General features: G+C 40.8%; 2 long non-coding RNA genes across 4 annotated transcripts in view; both read right to left on the bottom strand.

The window, feature by feature from the left end:
* LOC309852832 overlaps positions 1-20,479 on the bottom strand; it is a 642,903-nt gene that overhangs the window by 50,693 nt on the left and 571,731 nt on the right. The window lies entirely within an intron of this gene.
* Positions 1,860-8,516, bottom strand: LOC309852829. 3 transcript variants are annotated; one of them, XR_014305412.1, is made up of 5 exons: positions 8,449-8,515; positions 7,148-7,179; positions 6,377-6,554; positions 2,240-2,366; positions 1,860-1,946 (listed from the first exon to the last, which is right to left on the bottom strand). It is a non-coding gene; the product is annotated as an uncharacterized lncRNA (long non-coding RNA). The 3 variants fall into 3 exon arrangements; XR_014305411.1 differs by lacking the exon at positions 7,148-7,179 and having other exon boundaries at positions 8,449-8,516; XR_014305413.1 differs by lacking the exons at positions 7,148-7,179; positions 8,449-8,515 and adding an exon at positions 8,216-8,352.

The following is a 20,479-nucleotide window of genomic DNA, read 5'->3' as shown; positions in this document are numbered from 1 at the left end:
GTATGTGTTCTTCAGTGAGTACTGAGGAGTGACTTTACACTAAAGCCCTTCCCGCATTCACTGCAATGATAAGGTCTCTCTCCTGTGTGTGTTCTCTGATGTCTAATGAGCTCAGATATCTGGATGAAGGCTTTTCCACATTCATTGCATCCTTAAGGTTTTTCCCATGTGGGTTTTTTTATGTAAAATGAGGCTAAACTTAAGGGGGAATGTTTTCCCACATTCGTCACAGCCATAGGGTTTCTCTCCTGTGTGAGATCTCTGATGAATAATGAGCTGTGACTTGTTGCTGAAGCTTTTCTCACACTCACCACATCTGTAGGGCTTCTCTCCTGTATGAGTCCTTTGATGTGCAATGTGTTGTGACTTACCGCTGAAGCTTTTGACATATACAACATTCAAACCATCTCTCTCCTGTGTGAGTTCTCTGATGTTTATTAAGGCATGACTTATCAGTAAAAGCTTTCCCACATTTATTGCATCCATACGTTTCTCTCCTGTATGGGTTCGCTGGTGTAAAATGAGATGGGATTTCCGACTGAAGGCTTTCTCATACCTGCTGCAACCATAGGGTTTCTCTCTGGTGTGTGTTCACTGATGCTTAATGAGGTTTGACTTCTGGGAAAAGGCTTTCCCACAGTCACAGCAGCTACACTGTTTCTCTCCTGTTTGAGTTTTCCAGTGTTTAATAAGCTGTGGCTTATGGCTGAAAACCTTTAAGTGCTTATTATATTCATTGTATTTTTCTCCAGTATGAATTTTCTCATGCTTAGCATAAAGAAATATTTCATCATAGCCATCATATCCATTAAATTCAACTTCATTTCTTGCATAGCTTGTATTCTGAATAATGTACTCTATATTAGATTTCAAATGTTTCCCAAGTATGTCAAATGTACGGGATCTTTGTGCTAAAGGGACATCAAAGTATAGGCTCAGAGACAATATTTTTCTAAATGCATTATTTTTGTGGTGACTCTCCATAGTTCTAAGGTTGCTTTGATTTTCTTGGTGCCTGTCTGTATGACAATCAACTTGCCAGGTGTCTTCTATAAAGGAGAGCCACAATGACCATGAACTAGAAAGAATGGGATTCCATAACAAAGGATGAAGAGTAAATGAGGCTGGGGATACAGTGAAAGTCTGAGATATTTCTAAGTGGCAAGAGGAAAAAAATGGAAGAAACTATAGAATGTGGAGACGAGGGACAATTTATGAATGCTGAGTGTGTTAGAAAAGAGAGCTATAACCATGGGGATGGATAGGAGAAGGCAGATAAACTGAGGATGCCAGGGAGAAAGATTAGGAGAACAAATTCCAAGATTAATAGAATGGGATTAGATTCATATACATAAAAAAGAAATGTATTTTATTTTTTTGAGAACTCCTTTTTTTTTTTTTTTAAGTAGACGCCATGCCCAACATGGGGCTTGAACTCACAACCCTAAACACAATCTACCGAATGAGTCAGCCACGTACTCCCAGAAATGTGTTCTTTTAACGATGAAGCAAAAGAATCCCAATATGGAGAGATTAAAAAGTGGAGTCAAGCAGAGCCTAGGTGGCTCAGTCGGTTAAGTGTCCGACTCTTGATCTCAGCGCAAATCTTGATCTCAGGGTTGTGAATGGAAGCCCTGTGTTGGGTTCTACCCTGGGCATGGAGCCTACTATTTAAAAAAATTAAAAAAAAAAAAGTAGAAACAGTATTAATATATGTGGGAACTTATGTCCCCCATGCTGTCACACTCAGAGCTTAAAAATGTCAAGATTTCTCCAAACAATAGATGCCTCCCTGTTTCTGACCAAACAGGAGTTTACTTCTATTTATGCCACAGGGTTGGTTTTTCACTCACCTGGATGAGTCTGACTCTGGATTTCTTCCTCTGTTATCCATTGTGTTCCATGTTCCAAATGGTAGAATGCATCTGCTTTGGTAACTTGATACCCTACTCAAGGAAAATTATAGTGGATCCATGGACCCAAATACTTAGACAATAGTACCTCTGAAAAATGGGGAAAGTTATATTGAAGGGCCTGAACAATTGGATCTTAGCCAAATAAAGACCTTTAACTGGGAGTGAAAGAAAAGCACTCTGTTGGAGGCCAAAAGGTACTAAAATCTATGATGTATGAAACTCAAGTTCAAAACAGTAAGGTACTTAAAAGGCTGCACACATTTCATCACTGACAAAGGAAAGGCAATTGATTGCCTACATTACCCTGGGAAAGCTCTGCTTACCCACTGATACTAGGTTGCTATAATTTTCCAACATCACATCTTGATACAGGTTTTTCTGAACACGGTCCAGTAGCTGCCATTCCTCCCACGTGAAAACCATAGCCACATCCTTGAATGACAGTGATCCCTGAAACAGAACATTCCTATTCATTCCTAAAGGGATTATCACTGGTTAATACTTGAAATATAATATAATAATTTTCCTATGGTCAGTCATTTGACTGCTTTCTGTATAATTAGTGTTGCATTATACTTTGAAGGAAAAACTAATTTTTTTATTTAAAATATCCTTTGTGCTTCTAATCCTTCATTGTGTACATGTTCACTCTTTCACAAAAGAGAAACAGAACATCCTCAAATTTCACAATCCAGGAACCATCTACAATCTGTGTGAATGCACCTATAGTCAGACACTGGACTAGATACTCCTTTTTAAAATTCTCTCCTACCTTGAAGGAACATACTAGCTTGCAGAGAGAAGAATGTAAGTACATGAGTACATTTACATACATTTACATAGGGCAGGAAACAAACATTTACCATGTGGGCACCAGTGGGGAGGAGAAAAAACACAACAGCTGAACTTCAGAGAGGGAAATGGAATTCAAGAAAGAAGTAACTTGAATGATAGCACAATAAAAGCCATGAGCATTTAAAACACTGCAAATAGGTTTCTTCTGAAGTTGTGAAATCATGACTGAATTTAGAGCAGGTAGAGTGCACGAATAAGCACTCAAAACATTTTTTCACTTACTATTTTTGTTACTTAAATGTTGATAGGGATAGACTTCCAAGGTACTGGGTTAAGTGTACTTAGTCAGTTATAGAAAAGTACATAAACTATGACCTGAATTATGACTGTGAGTATTAGGTTCTGTGTGGTAAAGGGTTGACTTAGCAGGCCTGGGTTGCCCAAGCTCTGCACACTCCAAGGAAAGGCCTGTCTTCAGGAGAACCGGCCCTTGATTTGGTCCTGGAGATAACCTCTGAAGCACTGGAACATCCAGCCTGCTACAGGTGTTTTCACATTCCTGAGGCCTTGGGTGCTCTTCCAGTTTGAATTTTGGAGACTAAATAGCTGAGGTCAGTCGTGTACGCTGAATGCCTGTATTGACTGACTCCCAATAAAGCCCTGGACACCAAGGTGCATGTGAACTTCCCTGGATGGCAACACTTCCCACCTGTGTTGCCACCTTGTTACACACTTATCGCTGGGAGAATGAAATGCTATTCAAGCCACTCTGCTGGGTGAGGACAACTGGAAACATGCCTGGTCTCTCCTGACTCTACTCTGTGTCTTTTGCCTTTGTTGATTTTAATATGTATCTTTTCAGTATAATCATCTGTAACTGTAAAAGCTTTTTTTGAGTTCTTTTAGAGAATCATTGAAACTGAGGGTGGCCCAAGGATCCACAACACAAATATATACAAATTCATAGACGCGTATGTAAATGCTGACAGAGGAAGTCAAAAGGCTACACCTAAGTTTTTGTATAGTTTATCCTGAGGATGGTGAAAAAGGATTAATGGGGAACTTAAGTGCTTAGCTCTAGAAACTTCTGTAGTATTTGAAATTTCGACACAGAATACTTTAAGCTTTACTAATGCAATTGGAATATAAAATTTTTTAATTTGGGGGGAATTTTTTTTTAAATAGAAGAAATGGATTATGAACTGAGATTATGAAGGAAATATTCTAAGACTTTGCTAATAGATGTAACTTGGAAGTGCTCACTAATATAAATTGGGGTTTCTCAACCTCAACCCTACTGATATTTTGTGCTGGGTAACTTTTCACAGTGGAGGCCTGTATTGTGTGTTGTGGGATGTTTAGCAGCATCCCTGGCTTCTATTTACTAGAAGATACTGTTAGCAGTTCCGATAATAAAAAATACCTCTGGACCCTGTCGAATATCCCCTGGGCAGATAAAAATCATCCGAATGGAAAACCACTGATTTAAAGAAATAACAATTTTGAGGGCTGTTGGTGGAAGAACAAATGATGATGGTCTTAGAATCCATCCCTTTTTCTTGATAATCTAGGTGTGATCCCCGGATAAAGTCAGAGCTCCAGGAGCCTGGGACTTGAGCTACACTGTTTTGAAACTCTAAAGCACTCTGATCACTGAATTTGGCTTTGATATAACACCACGGGCTTTTCTGGTGATGGCTGAGAAATAACCAGAGGGAATAAACCACTTTTTTGGTGGTTTGCTATAGAGGGAACTGAGCATTGAACAGTCTCACTAATAACCTACCAGAAACATTTCTTCCTACTTACATGACAGGAATGATCTACTTTTCTGAGGAGCTTTCTCCTTAAGGCAAATCGCCAACGAGTTTTTATTGACGGCCAGGTGGGAGATGATTGTATTTCCCAAGGATGACCACAACAGTATGTCCCATTCCAAAACCTTCTGCAATGTGATCTTGTCACTCTCCCATCAAGAGGTGGAGCCTGTTCCCCTCCCCTTGAATCTAGTTTGTCTTAGGGACTTGCTTGTAACAAAAATGATGCAGTAGAATAATGTCTGAAGCTAAGGCAGAAAAGGCCTGTAATTTCAGTCTGGTTCTCTTAGAATCTAGCATCATGCTGTGAGAAGCCCAAGCCACAAAGGGAAGCCATGCATAAATACTCGTCAGGCGCCTCAGCTGTCTAGTTTTTGAGTCACGTCATCTTGGAAAACAGAAATAGGAAAAAAGAAGCCTTCAGATGATTCCATTCCCCAACCTTTGAGTCTTCCCAGCTGAGGTTTCAGACATGGTGAGGAGAAAAACTGTGCAAGAAAGGATTAACACAGCAATGTGCATTGTCCACACCCTGCACAAGCCAAAGCAAGGTTTGGTGCTTACCTGTTGATAGGAACTAACCTCTAAGCCCTAGAAATAGCTTTACCTGAGAGCCTTGGGCTACACCAGATAATTCGTACTATCAGTGTGGCTTATGGTGGGAGACTTGGGGCACACCATGGCAGCTTTACTTCTGAAAGGGCTGGTGACTTAAATCAGCCATTCATATAGTCAGTGTTGCCTATGTCTCCAACCCAAATAAAAACCTTATAAACAAAGAGTTGAGTGAGCTTCCCTGATTAGCAATACTGAAAATGTGTTGTTACAAGTCACTGCTGGGAAAATCCAACACTGTTCACAATGACTCCACCCAGAAAGAATAAGTGAAAGTTTCTGCCTGGTATCTCCTGGATTGGGCCTTATGTACCTTTTTGCTTTTGCTTAATAAACTGTAATTGTGAGTGTAACAATGTTTCTGAGTACTCTTGAGGAGTTCTACCAAATCATTGAACCCGAGGGTGGTCTTGGGAACCCACGAACATGTAAGATACCACCTTAGGGCCCTGTCTTACTTCCTGACCCACTGAATCTCCATGAGAATGACAAAAAATAAATGCAGGGATACCTGGGCGGCTCAGTTGTTGTGTCTGCCTTCTGCTCGGGTCATGATCCCAGGGTCCTGGGATCGAGCCCCACATTGGGCTCCCTGGTCAGCAAGAAGTCTCTTGCCCTCTCCCACTTCCCCTGCTTGTGTTCTCTCTCACTGTGTCTGTCAAAAAAATTAATAAAATCTTTAAAAAAATAAAAATAAATGCATACCACCAACCTCAGGGTGATCTGATAGGCAGCAATAGGTAAGTGGGATGTGGAACAGTAAACACAAGTTTGTTGCTCAATTTTATTAACTATTTAAAACCTTGTGGGTTAGGGCACCTGGGCGGCTTAGTGGGTTAAGCCTCTGCCTTTGGCTCAGGTCATGGTCTCAGGGTCCTGGAGCCCCACCCTGGACTCTCTGCTCAGCAGGGAGCCTGCTTCTCCCTCTCTGCCTACCTGTGATCTTTCTGTCAAATAAAATCTTAAAAAAAAAAATCTTTTGGGTTATAATTTATGTTCTACTTAAAATAATTTGTATAAACATATGATTTACATATTCTCATTGCAATTTGGCTGTGAAGTTGATCCTTTGTTAATTTTTTCCCCTAAATTCTGACATCTCTCTATGCTGTATCTGGTATAAAGTAGTCCTCATAAATATTGAATAAATAGATTTTTTAAATATGTGTATTATTAAGCCTTCTCAAACCCACGTGAAGTCCTAGTGGAAAACAAATATACAAATAAACTCACTTGAGACATTTTCTGGAGTCCTTATATATACCATCAGAAAATCTGATATCTGCTCTGTTGTTGATTCTGGGCTCTATTCTGAATCTATAGTTCAAGGTCTCTGGATAAGGATGCAGTGCTGATCTTCGTACCTTCACTTTTTTCCTCATAGAACTATTTTATCCCAGGAAGCCAGGACCTGGAGATTACAGAAATTGCATGAGTCTAACAGATTTTTATGAGTTGTTTGAGTCCTTATTTGTATGTCTATGTGTATTTTAGATACACACAAATGCATATATATATATCTATCTAAAATTATGTTTTCCTTAGGTGGTAGGTTAATATGATAGTTTAAGGAAAAAAGTAATGTGTATTACCTGATGACTTATTTTTCAATAAAAATGATTATAAGAAGAAACAAAGCTGTCATTAAATTATGTAATTTTACCAAAACTGTACTCAAAACTAAATCTGCACTTAGAGAAAGACCATTACAAAGAAATAGGGGGGAAATGTCCAGTGAGAAATTTTCAAAGCCTAAAAAATCCAGAGAAAGAGGTATAAATACTGGGATACTGCTTGCTAACCGGTCTTGGATATATACTGTGTGATCTTTAAGTGTATAAGCACTTAGCGCAGTTTATTTTTTGTTTTTGTTTAACAAATGGGAAAAGAGTCTCAGGGTGAGAAACTTGCTCAAGTTCACATGGTAAAGTGGCAGAATATGGATAAAAACCTTAGGTCTGCTCAAATCCAAAGTCCATGTTCTTTTCTCTGAGTTAAACTTACCTGCAGGTGTTCTAACTGCTTACCTAGAAAACCTACTAGAATCAATTAGTAATTACATTAGAAATAAGAGTTCAGTAAAGAAAGGAAAGATTTTTTAAAATTAGCTTTTATATCTACCTGAAAATAGAAAATAAAGTAACCTATTATTGGAGACCCTCAAAAACAAGAAAGGAAGCTGCCCCAAGCACTGAACTCCCTAGAAGCTACCCCACTGATTCACTGACCACCCCCAAAGATCAATCACTGATCCCTCACTCCAAGTACATCCCAAGCATCAACTTAAGCAAAGGACATCAAAAGCAGGCAACTAGGGGCACCTGGGTGGCTCAGTGGCTCAGTGGGTTAAGTGGGTCCTGGAATCAAGCACCAAGTTGGGCTCTCAACCAAAAAACTGCTTCAACCTCTCCCTTTGTGATCTAATTGCGCTCAAATCTCTTTAAAAAAACAAACAAAACAACCCACACACTAAACTATACCAAAAGATGTCTCAATCACTAAACCCCAGCTTCCAAACACCATGAATATTCCCACCATGGACACTGGCATTAGTAAAACCTTTCCAGGAACGTCCTGCTAAGTGATATGTTCCAAGGATTCTTCAGTCACTGACCTCCAAGAATGCTCAAATTGCTGACATGCCCCTCAAGGCCCTCCTAAGTACTAATCTTCCCCATAATTCCTTTTCAGGCACTGGCACCCTCAAAGACACCCACATTCCTGAGTTCCTTCATGAACACCCCAAACACTGACCTCCCATCATTCGTTCTCAATGAGTGACCTTACCTGAAAGATGCCCCTATCAATGACCTTTCCCAAGCGCATCCAAATCACTGACCCACTGTCTCGGTAATGCCACTATCTGATTTGCCTCCAAGACCGTCCCAGTCACTGAACTTCTCTACAAAGCAATTCCCCAAGCCCTAATATCTCCCTGACCATCCCCAGGCCTGCACCATTCTGACTGCCCTGCTCCCTCAATCACAGAATGCATCTCCCATCCCATAACGGCTCACTTCTTGCACAGACAACCCAAGCCTCCCCTACCGTTAACTCCAAATCTCCACAAACCTCGCTCAACCTCATTCTGCTGCCAGAAGGCGAAACTGAGACCTCTTAATAGAGCCTTCGTGCACTAGTTGGGTGGGTGGAAAGAGCCACGGCCCATCACTTCAGCTATTGTTCCACCTCACAAAGTTAAGTTTAACGTCTGCAGCATCCCAGGCTACAGTCGGCCAAACCACCACCTCGGGGCGTTCTACAGACAATGAATCCGCTCCGCTTCCGGTCTTTTAGACAAAGACCTTGTGAAACAGATTATGGCGGCTCCCAGTTGCCCAATTCATAAGGGAGCCGCCATATTGGGAGACCGGTTGTACAACTGGTTTTTCTGCCCGGGGGGAACAGTACTAGTCCGCTTACGTCAGTTGTGAGCGACACAAAGGGCAGTGCGCATGCTCCCTTTTCTATGGATGCCGAAGGCGCACCAAGGCCAACGGCGGGTTGCCTCTGCTTTGCCGGCGGTGCATACCAAGCAGCGAAATTTTACAGCGGGCGTGGCCATCTTGAAATAGGGGGACATGTCCGTACACAAAGGGAGTCGTCCTTCAAGGAGTGGAAACCATTGGAGCAACCTTAGGGAGTGCTCATAGAGAACGGTATAGAGTTTTGAAGAGCCAATGTAGTACGACAAAGGCAGTAGGCACAGAGTAAACTAGTTTAAGGAAAAGTTGTCTTCTTGCTAGGCTTGGTGGTGGTGGTTAGGTGACACCTTTTTATTATATTCACATTGTGACCAACAAAGAATAACCAGATGCCAAAGAAGAAATAAGCCATTAAAGATGTTATCACCAGTCCTTACTCAAAACAAGGCATTACAAGAATGATAAGACCACAAGCTCCTGGTCAGTTCTAAAGAAAAATTGTTGGTGGAGGCCCACATTGGCAAATCAGGACCCCTCTCACTCTTGAGAGCTTTCCCTATATCTTTACTTAATAACACTCTTAATCATTTTACTCACGTTCCTTTGTGAGATTCATTCTTCGACCCCGTGAGACAAGAACTTCATTCTCCTGCTTCAGCGAGGCCTTTCAGTTGTATATCAGCAGGCCATATGCTTGGCAGATGACTGCTAATACACATCTTGGAGGGTAGAGGTAAAGGAAGTTTCCAAAGAAGTTTTTAGAAGTTAAAGGAGACTTACAGGGACCTGGAGGTTGGGATACTGTTGAGCTAAGTTTGCTCTTACCAATGTATTAACATTGAGGCAGTTGAGTTCCTGGAGGAAGGTCACTCTGCCTGTTTCAAGGACTTATCAATGGATATAAGATTTAAGGAAATTTAATTTTTTTCTTTTGCCTTTGTGACCCATATCAAAAACTATTGATGGACCTAAATATTACCCTGGCTTTGAAGAGATCCAGAGTTGAAAGAGTTAAATTGTGTGGGGCTTCTGCTAACTTGCTTTTCTGTAACTGCTCTGCTGTGTCCTTGAATTATGCTTGTGGTTAACAAAGAAGAGAACTGTTTTGTCCTAGTTTCACAGCAGCCTGACCCCAGCAGTACCCGGATGGTAAGATATGGCTAACTGAAAAATGTAAACTGTGCAGAGCATACCAGGAACTGTAACTGTGTAAAGAGGTCACTGTGATCGTGGCTTTGTGACAAGCCTTTGTCTAAAAAATGCATAAAAACCATATGCTCCCCTTGATCAGGGCTCTCAGCCTCTGCCTGATCTTCGGATATGTTGCAGAGCCCCAGCATGCTGGAACAATAAAGCCCGTGCTGTTGTAGAAAGAGCTGCCTTGGTATCGTTCCTTTGCGCCTCCCTAGGTTGAGGTCTTCTCTACCCTAACAGCTTTTTTTTTTCCCATGGGGGAGAAAAGGCCAACTCTTTCAGAATGCCTATTTCTTCACTATCTCATGAATCTTTTAATCTTTGCCCATATTAGGGGTGAACAGAAATCTTATGTCATGTGCACCTGGGTGGCACAGTTGGTCAGTTGTCCAACTTTTGGTTTCAGTTTCACTCTTGGTCCAACTCTTGGTTTCAGATACGCTTTCCCTCTCCCTCTGGCCATCCCCTCTTAAATAAATAAAATCTTGTTTTTAAAAAGATTTTATTTATTTATTTGACAGAGAGTGCACGCACGAGCATGGGAAGCAGCAGGCAGAGGGAGAGGTAGAAGCAGGCTCAATCCTGCAGACTCAATCCCAGGACCCTGGAATCATGACCCAAGCTGAAGGTAGATGCTCAATGGACTAAGTTAACTATTTGCTTATTGTTCGTGGCAGTCAGGGCTGCCTGAGGGATGCTACACATATGACAGAGGGGGAGCGGATGGAGAGGGGGGTGCAAGGCGCCAGCTTTTGCTTTGTCTTCCGCCAGCCCGGTGCTCCCTCATCATTCCCCCCTGAACAATTTTGACCCTTAAATCTTTAAGGTGGTTGAAGGTCTCATCTTCTTTAACTTCTTCCTGCTGAATAGGGGCGTAGAGCTGTCCCTACCTACTTGGGTCAACATTAATCAGTTGAGGGATGTATAAGGAGTTATGACAAGCAGAGGCAGCTGAATCCAGCGCTGACAGTGAAGAAGTGTGTCTCTGCGTGGTCAGGATCTTCTGTCGCTGAAGTCATTGCAGCAATGGAGTCTCGGCACCAGGTAGAGAAACAATGAACAAAGCAACATAACTAAGATTAATAAGGCAATAAAAATGAGAAGTCTGAAAAGGAGATTTAATTGTTGGCCATAGTCCTCCTCCAAACCAAGAACTTAACCAATCACTAAGAGAAGGATCTTGTAGAGCCTTAATCTGGGCATGCATATATTTTATTAGTTCTGTGACAGTTTTGTGGTAGTCTGGGATGTACACACAACATTCTGCTATGATAACTGCATGTGCCACCCTGTGCTGCTGTCAGGACATCCTATTTTGTAGGACTGCCTTGCGTATCTGAGACTTCGGTATTAAGTAGGGAGAGGCTATTTAGTGAATCACTGAGTGCCTTTGTAGTATATTTACTAAGGGCTTCTACATGCCACATGACATCCTCTAGTCCCGCAGATGGAACAAAAATGAATGTTAAGTGATCATACCATTTAAAACCCAATCATGTCTATCTTTGTTTTAAATTGGGGAGATTAACTGGAGTGGTAATGGTTTTAGTAATGCACCCATGAATCCAGGCAAATCCTAAAGTACAGCGACCCATCCACCCTGGAGGAAGCCAGGGCCACAGGTTGGTTCCGCATATCCAGTGGGTTCTGTTTGGAGCTGACCATCTCATGCGAGGTCACCTTACCCAATCAGTAGCAAAACCTTCAGTAGCCTGGAGTACTATTATTTGGGAACACATTTCTAATGATAGCCATCCTCGATACCGTGTGTTATTTGCCCAAGTATCATACATATGATTCTTTTGTTCCCAGCATAAAACTGCCTTTTGAGTGAGCTGTCCAATGGGTGAGGGTATGAAACACAAATATGTATCCTAGATTTGATATACGCCATCCTTAGTACAGCCATATGGAGGGTCTTGTAATTTAGACCCATATTTGATTGGGGAGTTATGGCTTGACAGCAATCCCCTTTCCTTCCAAGTAGCTCCATGGACATGTAGTACCAGGAAGGCATATTTGGAGTCAGTGTTAATGTTTTTAGGCTTTGGCAATTGAAAAGTGCTAGTGAGCACTACAGTATACCTAGCCTTTCTTATTCTTTCTATGAAAACTACTGTCATCAGTAAACTGTCATTCGCATTTTTAACAGGGGCATCTTAAATCTGGCCAAATAGAGTAAGCAAGATCAATGACCTCTGAACGGTTTTGCTCTATAGAGAAAGAAGTACAGTGGTCAGGTTCAGGCATACAGGTAAATAGGTTTAAAGTTAAAACTTAAGTATTATTTCTGGCATATCTGTTAGTGTAGCCCAGTGTTTAATTAGTTGGCCTCCATCATTCATTGGTGGCCTTTGAATTCTAAGACAAATCTGGACCTGATGTGAACTCATTAGTTAGGGGCTGTTCCATAGTGAGCTTTAAGGTTCCTTTTATGAGGACTGTTCTATACTTAGCTAAAGCATCTGTTTGCAATTGCACCTCAACAGAGGTGGCTTCTAGGATAAATATGACTAAGGGATGAAACCATTAAGTAGCCCTTTGAGTGGTCCAGCCTTAACAATATCCTGATTACAGAGGATCACTGGCAAGTGGGAGAAAATTTGTTCGAGATAAGGGGAGTTCCCCATGCATCATCCCATCCAATCATAAAGAAAGTGGGGTCATCCATTATCTCCACAAGTCCATAGTTAATCCTATGGAGTGTGATAGGCTGGCTTTTAGGCAATTTCATTATCCCAGCCACAAACAAGGTGTTAGTTAAGTTATACAATTGTAGGGGAATCAATCCCATTTTCCAGTTGTTTAATCATGTGCCGTGGGGTCTTGCTAATATACCCACAAAATAATAAGATCGACCAAAGAAGCTACTGTGTAACTTCTCTGAAGTTTACCTCAAATTGTTTAGCTTAGAGGAGTTAAGATGGCGGAGAAGTAACAGGCTAAGACTACTTCAGCTAGCAGGAGATCAGCTAGATAGCTTATCTAAAGATCGCAAACACCTGCAAATCCATCGGCAGATCGAAGAGAAGAAGAACTGTAATTCTGGAAACAGAAAAACCACCACTTTCTGAAAGGTAGGACTGGAGAAGTGAATCCAAAGCGACGGGAAGATAGACCCCAGGGGGAGGGGCCGGCTCCCAGCAAGCGGCGGAGCAACAGAGCACAAAATCGGGACGGTCTGTTCCGCTAAAGGACATCGCTCCAGAGGCTAAACCGGGGCGAAGCCCAAGCGGAGACAGCGTGGCCTCAGGTCCTGCAGGGTCACAGAAGTATAGGGGGTGTTTAAGTGTCACAGAGCATGCGGGGATTGGAACGGGAAAGCCAGCTAGAGAGACAGAGCCGACATTAAGCTCCCAGCTCGGGGGTAGTTACCTTGAACCAGTCGCAGGGTTGGTGAGCTCAGAGCGCGGCCGGAGGTCAGGCTGACGGGAGTAACTGGGCGCTGTTATCTGAGGGCGGACTGAGTAGTGGGGCCTGGGCTCTAGGCTCCTCCAGGCCGGAGACCAGGAGGCCGCCATTTGTATCCCTGTCCTCCGGAACTCTACGGAAAGCACTCACAGAACAAAAGCTCCTGAAAGCAAACCTGAGCGGATTATTCAGCCTGGCCCCTGGTAAGGGCAGTGCAATTCCGCCTGGGGCAAAGACACTTGAGAATCACTACACCAGGCCCCTCCCCCAGAAGATCAACAAGAAATCCAGCCAAGACCAAGTTCACCTACCAAGGAGTGCGGTTTCAATACCAAGGAGAGCAGCAGAATTCCAGAGGAGGAGAAAGCAAATCACGGAACTCATGGCTTTCTCCCTGTGATTTTTTTAGTTTTGCAGTTAATTTAATTTTTTTCTTTTTCATTTTTTTCTCTTCTTCTCCTAGAAGTTTTTTTTAACTTTTACCCTTTCCTTTTTTAACTAGTTTATCTAATATATATATATATTTTTTTTCTTTTATATTTTTCTTTATTCATTCTCTTTTTTTAAATTCTTTTCTTTGTTTTTTTTCTTTCTTCTTGAACCTCTTTTTATCCCCTTTCTCCCTTCTCACGATTTGGGATCTCTTCTGATTTGGTTAAAGCATATTTTCCTGGGGTTGTTGCCACCGTTTTAGTATTTTACTTGCTCCTTCATATACTCTTATCTGGAAAAAATGACAAGGCGGAAAAAATCACCACAAAAAAAAGAACAAGAGGCAGTACCGAAGGCTAGGGACCTAATCAATACAGACATTGGTAATATGTCAGATCTAGAGTTCAGAATGAAAATTCTCAAGGTTCTAGCCGGGCTTGAAAAAGGCATGGAAGATATTAGAGAAACCCTCTTGGGAGATATAAAAACCCTTCCTAGAGAAATGAAAGCACTAAAATCTAACCAAGTTCAAATAAAAAAAGCTATTAATGAGGTGCAATTAAAAAATGGAGGCTCTCACTGCTAGGATAAATGAGGCAGAAGAAAGAATTAGCAATATAGAAGACCAAATGACAGAGAATAAAGATGCTGAGCAAAAGAGGGACAAACAGCTGCTGGACCACGAGGGGAGAATTCAAGAGATAAGTGCCACCATAAGACGAAACAACATTAGAATAATTGGGATTCCAGAAGAAGAAGAAAGAGAGAGGGGAGCAGAAGGTATACTGGAGAGAATTATTGGAGAGAATTTCCCCAATATGGCAAAGGGAACAAGCATCAAAATCCAGAAGGTGCAGAGGACCTCCCTCAAAATCAGTAAGAACATGCCCACACCCCGTCACCTAACAGTAAAATTTTCAAGTCTTAGTGACAAAGAGAAAATCCTGAAAGCAGCCCGGGAAAAGAAGTCTGTAACATACAATGGTAAAAATATTAGATTGGCAGCTGAATTATCCACAGAGACCTGGCAGGTGAGAAAGAGCTGGCATGATATTTTCAGAGCACTAAACGAGAAAAACATGCAGCCAAGAATACTATATCCAGCGAGGCTATCATTGAAAATAGAAGGAGAGGGGCACCTGGGTGGCTCAGTGGGTTAAGCCGCTGCCTTCGGCTCAGGTCATGATCCCAGGGGCCTGGGATCGAGTCCCACATTGGGCTCTCTGCTCAGCAGGGAGCCTGCTTCTCCTCATCTCTCTCTCTGTCTGTCTCTCTGCCTATTTGTGATCTCTCTCTCTGTCAAATAAATGAATAAAATCTTAAAAAAAAAAAAGAAAGAAAATAGAAGGAGAGATTAAAAGCTTCCAGGACAAACAAAAAATGAAAGAATTTGCAAACACCAAACCAGCTCTACAGGAAATATTGAAAGGGGTCCTCTAAGCAAAGAGAGAGCCTACAAGTGGTAGATAAATAAGGAACAGAGACAATATACAGTAACAGTCACCTTACAGGCAATACAATGGCACTAAATTCATATCTCTCAATAGTTACCCTGAATGTTAATGGGCTAAATGCCCCAATCAAAAGACACAGGGTATCAGAATGGATAAAGAAACAAAACCCATCTATATTTTGCCTATAAGAAACTCATTTTAAGCCCGAAGACACCTCCAGTGTGAGGGGGTGGAAAAGAATTTACCATGCTAATGGACATCAGAAGAAAGCAGGAGTGGCAATCCTTATAGCACATCAATTAGATTTTAAGCCAAAGACTAAAATAAGAGATGAGGAAGGACACTATATCATACTCAAAGGGTCTGTCCAACAAGAAGATCTAACAATTTTAAATATCTATGCCCCCAACGTGGGAGCAGCCAACTATATAAACCAATTAATAACAAAATCAAAGAAACACATCAACAATAATACAATAATAGTAGGGGACTTTAACACTCCCCTCACTGAAATGGAAAGATCATCCAAGCAAAAAGATCAGCAAGGAAATAAAGGCCTTAAATGACACACTGGACTAGATGGACATCACAGATATATTCAGAACATTTCATCCCAAAGCAAGAGAATACATTCTTCTCTAGTGCACATGGAACATTCTCCAGAATAGATCACATCCTCGGTCCTAAATCAGGACTCAACCGGTATCAAAAGATTGGGATCATTCCCTCCATATTTTCAGACCACAATGCTCTGAAGCTAGAACTCAACCACAAGAGGAAGTTTGGAAAGAACCCAAATACATGGAGACTAAACAGCATCCTTCTAAAGAATGAATGGGTCAACCGGGAAATTAAAGAAGAATTGAAAAAATCATGGAAACAAATGATAATGAAAATACAACGGTTCAAAATCTGTGGGACACAACAAAGGCAGTCCTGAGAGGAAAATATATAGCGGTACAAGCCTTTCTCAAGAAACAAGAAAGGTCTCAGGTACACAACCTAACCCTACACCTAAAGGAGCTGGATAAAGAACAAGAAAGAAACTCTAAGCCCAGCAGGAGAAGAGAAATCATAAAGATCAGAGCAGAAATCAATGAAATAGAAACCAAAAAAAAACAACAACAATAGAGCAAATCAATTAAACTAGGAGCTGGTTCTTTGAAAGAATTAATAAAATTGATAAACCCCTGGCCAGACTTGTCAAAAAGAAAAGAGAAAGGACCCAAATAAATAAAATCATGAATGAAAGAGGAGAGATCACAACTAACACCAAAGAAATACAAACTATTATAAGAACATACATACTCTACGCCAACAAATTTGACAATCTGGAAGAAATGGATGCATTCCTATAAACTACCACAACTGAACCAGGAAGAGATAGAAAGCCTGAACAGACCCATAACCAGTAAGGAGATTGAAACAGTCATTAAAAATCTCCAACAAAAGCCCAGGGCCAGGCGGCTTCCCAGGGGAATTCTACCAAATATTTAAAGAACTAATTCCTATTCTCCTGAAACTGTTCCAAAAAATAGAAATGGAAGGAAAACTTCCAAACTCATTTTATGAGACCAGTATCACCTTGATCCCAAAACGAGACAAGGATCCCATCAAAAAAGAGAACTACAGACCAATATCCTTGATGAACACAGATGTGAAAATTCTCACCAAAATACTAGCCAATAGGATTCAACAGTACATTAAAAGGATTATTCACCATGACCAAGTGGGATTTATTCCAGGGCTGCAAGGTTGGTTCAACATCCGCAAATCAATCAATGTGATACAACACATCAATAAAAGAAAGAACAAGAACCATATGATACTCTCAATAGATGCTGAAAAAGCATTTGACAAAGTACAGCATCCCTTCCTGATCAAAACTCTCCAAAGTGCAGGGATAGAGGGCACATACCTCAATATCATCAAAGCCATCTATGAAAAACCCACCGCAAATATCTTTCTCAATGAAGAAAAACTGAAAGCTTTTCTGCTAAGGTCAGGAACACGGCTGTGATGTCCATTATCACCACTGCTATTCAACATAGTACTAGAAGTCCTAGCCTCAGCAATCAGACAACAAAAGGAAATTAAAGGCATCCAAATTGGCAAAGAAGAAGTCAAATTATCACTCTTTGCAGATGATATGATACTATATGTGGAAAACCCAAAAGACTCCACTCCAAAACTGCTAGAACTTGTACGGGAATTCAGTAAAGTGTCAGGATATAAAATCAATGCACAGAAATCAGTTGCATTTCTCTACACCAACAAGACAGAAGAGAAATTAAGGAGTCCATCCCATTTACAACTGCACCCCAAACCATAAGATACCTAGGTATAAACCTAACCAAAGAGGCACAGAATCTATACTCAGAAAACTATAAAGTACTCATGAAAGAAATTGAGGAAGACACAAAGAAATGGAAAAATGTTCCATGCTCCTGGATTGGAAAAATAAATATTGTGAAAATGTCTATGCTACCTAAAGCAATCTACACATTTAATGCAATTCCTATCAAAGTACCATCCATCTTTTTCAAAGAAATGGAACAAATAATGCTAAAATTTATATGGAACCAGAAAAGACCTCGAATAGCCAAAGGGATATTGAAAAAGAAAGCCAAAGTTGGTGGCATCACAATTCCGGACTTCAAGCTCTATTACAAAGCTGTCCTCATCAAGACAGCATAGTACTGGACAAAAACAGACACATAGATCAATGAAACAGAATAGAGAGCCCAGAAATAGACCCTCAACTCTATGGTCAACTAATCTTTGACAAAGCAGGAAAGAATGTCCAACGGAAAAATGACAGCCTCTTCAATAAATGGTGTTGGGAAAATTGGACAGCCACATGCAGAAAAATGAAATTGGACTATTTCCTTACACCACACATGAAAATAGACTTAAAATGGATGAGGTACCTCAATGTGAGAAAGGAATCCATCAAAATCCTTGAGGAGAACACAGGCAGCTACCTCTTCGACCTCAACCGCAGCAACATCTTCCTAGGAACATCGCCAAAGGCAAGGGAAGCAAGGGCAAAAATGAACTATTGGGATTTCATCAAGATCAAAAGCTTTTGCACAGCAAAGGAAACAGTTAACAAAATCAAAAGACAACTGACAGAATGGGAGAAGATATTTGCAAATGACATATCAGATAAAGAACTGGTGTCCAAAATCTATAAAGAACTTAGCAAACTCAACACCCAAAGAACAAATAATCCAATCAAGAAATGGGCAGAGGTCATGAACAGACATTTCTGCAAAGAAGACATCCAGATGGCCAACAGACACATGAAAAAGTGCTCCATATCACTCGGCATCAGGGAAATACAAATCAAAACTACAATGAGATATCCCCTCACACCAGTCAGAATGGCTAAAATCAACAAGTCAGGAAATGACAGATGCTGGCGAGGATGCGGAGAAAGGGGAACCCTCCTACACTCTTGGTAGGAATGCAAGCTAGTGCAACCAGTCTGGAAAACAGCATGGAGGTTCCTCAAAATGTTGAAAATAGAACTGCCCTATGACCCAGCAATTGCACTACTGGGTATTTACCCTAAAGATACAAACGTAGTGATCCAAAGGGGCACGTGTACCCAAATGTTTATAGCAGCAACGTCCACAATAGCCAAACTATGGAAAGAACCTAGATGTCCATCAACAGATGAATGGATCAAGAAGATGTGGTATATATACACAATGGAATACTATGCAGTCATCAAAAGAAATGAAATCTTTCCATTTGCGACAACATGGATGGAAGTAGAACGTATCATGCTTAGCGAAGTAAGTCAAGCAGAGAAAGACAACTATCATACGATCTCCCTGATATGAGGAAGTGGTGATGCAACATGGGGTCTTAAGTGGGTAGGAGAAGAATCAATGAAACAAGATGGGATTGGGAGGGAGACAAACCATAAGTGACTCTTAATCTCACAAAACAAACTGAGAGTTGCTGGGGGAGGGAGGTTGGGAGAAGGGGGGTGGGGTTATGGAAATTGGGGAGGGTATGTGCTTTGGTGAGTGCTGTGAAGTGTGTAAACCTGGCGATTCACAGACCTATACCCCTGGGGATAAAAACATGTTTATAAAAAATAAAACTTAAAAAAAAAAAAACCAAATTATTCTGCTGTTAGGTCAGTTATTAAACGAAACGAGACTGAAAAAAAAAAAATGTTTAGCTTAGGTAAACATTTAAAGACAATCAAATCTAGAATTTAACATCCATAAAGGTGTATTATTAAAACATAATTTTCCTCTCTAAAATAACCCTCATTTACAGAGATAGCCAAATCAGGACTAAATTCACTTGTGAAATAGGTCCAGTTTTAACAAACTTGGCTCATTATTTACATAAGCTCAGCAAGAACAGTTGAGTGTGATCATATAGAATCTGCTTTGCTGGAACTTCTTATAAGGAATCTCTAGGTTGAACTTTTAGTAGCCTCTCTGGGCCAGAAGCCAAGCCACGTGCTTGCCAAGAGGCATGCCTGCAATACCTTTGGGCGAATTCCTCTTCCTGAGACTGCACCTACCAAGGAGTGACATTCTTTACTCACCTGGTGAGGCTGCTGGGAACTCTGTAAGCAATGTATCAGGCCAACAGTCCCAAGGAGCTTTATGGCTCCACGTTTCATAAAGTCAACCTTAGTTCCTTAAAGCTGTCTGGTCATATCTGAGTCTTTTCAAATATGACATCTCAGTCAAAGCCTTGGTAAGATAACCCATTTCCAATGCTGTCCTGTTACAAGGAGAACAGATTCTTATTGAAGTTATGCAAATGACTGATTGCCATGGAAGAAAGAATACTTATGGAGACCTTTTGGTTTCAGAGGGTTCAGATAAAGAGAAAAGTTGAATGCCTTGATTCGCTTACAAATCAATACTTTTACATCTCTGTAGATAACTTAAGAAAAAGTATCTTTAGTCTGGAAGAGCAAACATTAGAGAACCAGCAATGTCTAAAATAAGACAAAACATTAAGAGACACACTATAATCTTTTAGTTCATTTAGTCCCATCTTAGTAAATCTGGTGAATGCAGCTTTAGTTCTGGAATTTCTTACCCATTTCAGTTTTAGGATTTTCAAGTGTATCAAATATCTGTATTTGTCCCGAAAGTCCTTTATAGGAATCTCCTTGAAGATAATTTTACAAGAGAATTAAAACAATTATAAATGACAAAAACTCAGAATGGATATGGTTAGAGTTGATGAGGAGAGTTTACAATTTAGCTGCAAGGAAATCAGGTTACAATTTCTGTGACACATAACATTCCCATAATTACAATATCAAGCAATGATCTCTCAAAACATTAACTCTTTAGGAAGTGCATAGAATCTCTAGAATATTTATAGCATTTTCCCAAATGTAACCCAATGTTTGTCACTGGTTCAGTAGTACT

The sequence above is a fragment of the Mustela nivalis genome, assembly GCF_964662115.1.
Source record: "Mustela nivalis genome assembly, chromosome: 18".
NCBI classification, from domain to species: domain Eukaryota; kingdom Metazoa; phylum Chordata; class Mammalia; order Carnivora; family Mustelidae; genus Mustela; species Mustela nivalis.
Note: the sequence above shows the minus strand (reverse complement) of the source record. Positions and strands in the feature narration are given on the sequence as shown.